Below are 2,500 nucleotides of genomic sequence, written 5' to 3'. Positions count from 1 at the left end.
TTCCCTGGAATCCTCTAGCAGGGAGATAGGGTTTGGAACGCGAAGAGCACCGCAGTTGCGGCGGTGTCCCGATCTTCCCCTCGGACCTTGAAAATCCGGGAGAGGGCCACGTGGAGGTGTCGCGCCGGTTCGTACCCATATCCGCAGCAGGTCTCCAAGGTGAAGAGCCTCTAGTCGATAGAATAATGTAGGTAAGGGAAGTCGGCAAATTGGATCCGTAACTTCGGGATAAGGATTGGCTCTGAGGATCGGGGCGTGTCGGGCTTGGTCGGGAAGTGGGTCAGCGCTAACGTGCCGGGCCTGGGCGAGGTGAGTGCCGTAGGGGTGCCGGTAAGTGCGGGCGTTTAGCGCGGGCGTGGTCTGCTCTCGCCGTTGGTCGGCCTCGTGCTGGCCGGCGGTGCAGGATGCGCGCGCCTGCGCGGCGTTCGCGCCCCGGTGCTTCAACCTGCGTGCAGGATCCGAGCTCGGTCCCGTGCCTTGGCCTCCCACGGATCTTCCTTGCTGCGAGGCCGCGTCCGCCTTAGCGTGCTCCTCCGGGGGCGCGCGGGTGCGCGGATTCTCTTCGGCCGCCATTCAACGATCAACTCAGAACTGGCACGGACTGGGGGAATCCGACTGTCTAATTAAAACAAAGCATTGCGATGGCCCTAGCGGGTGTTGACGCAATGTGATTTCTGCCCAGTGCTCTGAATGTCAACGTGAAGAAATTCAAGCAAGCGCGGGTAAACGGCGGGAGTAACTATGACTCATCTTGCGGCCGCCAACGCGGAGATCGTGACGGAGAGGCATCGCGCGAGGTGGACGGAGGAAGAAGTCCTGTCGCTCGCCAAGGCAGAGGCCGAACTGTTCCTTGAGAGGGACGCCCGGTTCTTCTTTGTGAATCAAGAACTCATCAGAATGTTCCCCGACCGAACGCTTGAGGCAATCAAGTGCCGACGGCGGCAAGCTGCCCACAAGCAGCTTGTCCGCCAGTTCATGGAGGCGCTTGAGATCGGTCGGGGGGAAGAGCCGGCGTCCCGCCGGGGAGCAGCGAGCCCGCTGCCTGACGCGGGCGAGGCCGCTGCGCCGCCCGTCGACGCAGCCGAGGACTTCGCGGCCGACACCACCGGGCCGCCGCCGGAGGGGCCGACCGACGCCGCCATCTGGGAGCATCTGGCGGGGCTACCTGCTTCCGCCCAGCGTTTCTCTGCCCTGGATCGAGTCATAGGTCTGGGGCGGGGCACGCCGCCCGATGTCATCCTGGGCATGCTCCCGGATGCCCTTGCGTCGGTCGGGTCCAGAGGGGAGAGATCGATCACCAGGACACAGCGGCCGCGCCAACCATCGAAGCGGCCGCCTGCCGCGCCGCCGACGCAGAAGCGCAAGCGGCGCCGCTGGGAATACGCGAGAACGCAGGATGCCTTCCGACGGTCGCGTGCACGTTGCGTGCGCGGCCTCTTGGATGGCACCCTGCTCCAGCCGCCACCTGCCATCCCTGGTCTGCTGGACTTCTGGGCGGACCTCTTCACTAAGAAGCCCGTCTCCACCGCGGGCTTCATTCGTGACCGCCTCCTCCCGCACTCGGAGCCTGTCGCTCTTGAGTGCCTATGGGGGCCGGTCACACATGAGGAGGTCGCCGCCGCGTTGCCGCCCAGGGGATCAGCAGCTGGGCCGGACGGCCTTACCCCAGCGGAGTTGCGGCGCCTGCCGCACGAAGTCCTGGTGAAAGTGATGAATCTCTTCCTTCTGGCCCGCGCCCTTCCGGAACGCCTGCTTCGCGCGCGGACGTCCCTTCTCCCGAAAACGGCTGCACCAACATCCCCCGCTGACTTTCGCCCCATTACGGTCTGCTCGGTGTTGGCGCGGACCTTTCACAAGGTTCTCGCGTCACGCCTGATGCGCGCATGTGCTGTGGACGAACGTCAGCGGGCATTCATCCCTCGGGATGGGATGTTGGAAAATACCTTCATCTTGGACACTGCTCTCACCGACGCAGTTCGCTCCTGCCGCTCTGTCTTTGTGGCATCGCTCGATGTATCTAAGGCATTCGATTCGGTAGATCATGCTGCCCTTCGCCCCGTGCTGAAGGCGCATGGCCTGCCGGATTGCTTTGTCGGGTATGTCGAGCGGTGCTACGAGGGCAGCACGACAGTGATAGCGGACGGCGCCGGCGTGGGCGTGTCTGTGCAGCCAGCACGGGGCGTTCGCCAGGGCGATCCCCTCTCCCCCCTCCTGTTCAACTTTGCGGTGGACTACGTTTTAGGCCAACTGCCCTCCCACATCGGAGCTCGGATCCTCGGTCGCAGAGTCAACGCTGCGGCCTTCGCAGATGACGTCTTGCTGTTTGCAGCGACCCCGAGGGGCTTGCAGTCCCTCATCGACGCAGCTACCGCAGCCCTCGCCCACCTGGGGCTGCAGATCAACGCCCGGAAGTGTTTCACCCTCGCCTTAGTCGCGTCAGGGCGCGAGAAGAAGGTGAAGGTGGACAGCAATGTCACCTTCACAGCAGGCAACACCACCA

The 2,500-nt window shown here is 64.0% G+C and overlaps 1 pseudogene; it reads left to right on the top strand.

The window, feature by feature from the left end:
• LOC126434042 (large subunit ribosomal RNA) overlaps positions 1-2,500 on the top strand; it is a 7,494-nt pseudogene that overhangs the window by 2,129 nt on the left and 2,865 nt on the right.

Source organism: Schistocerca serialis, unplaced genomic scaffold, assembly GCF_023864345.2.
Source record: "Schistocerca serialis cubense isolate TAMUIC-IGC-003099 unplaced genomic scaffold, iqSchSeri2.2 HiC_scaffold_118, whole genome shotgun sequence".
Lineage (NCBI taxonomy): Eukaryota > Metazoa > Arthropoda > Insecta > Orthoptera > Acrididae > Schistocerca > Schistocerca serialis.
This window is presented reverse-complemented; position numbering and strand designations above follow the sequence as displayed.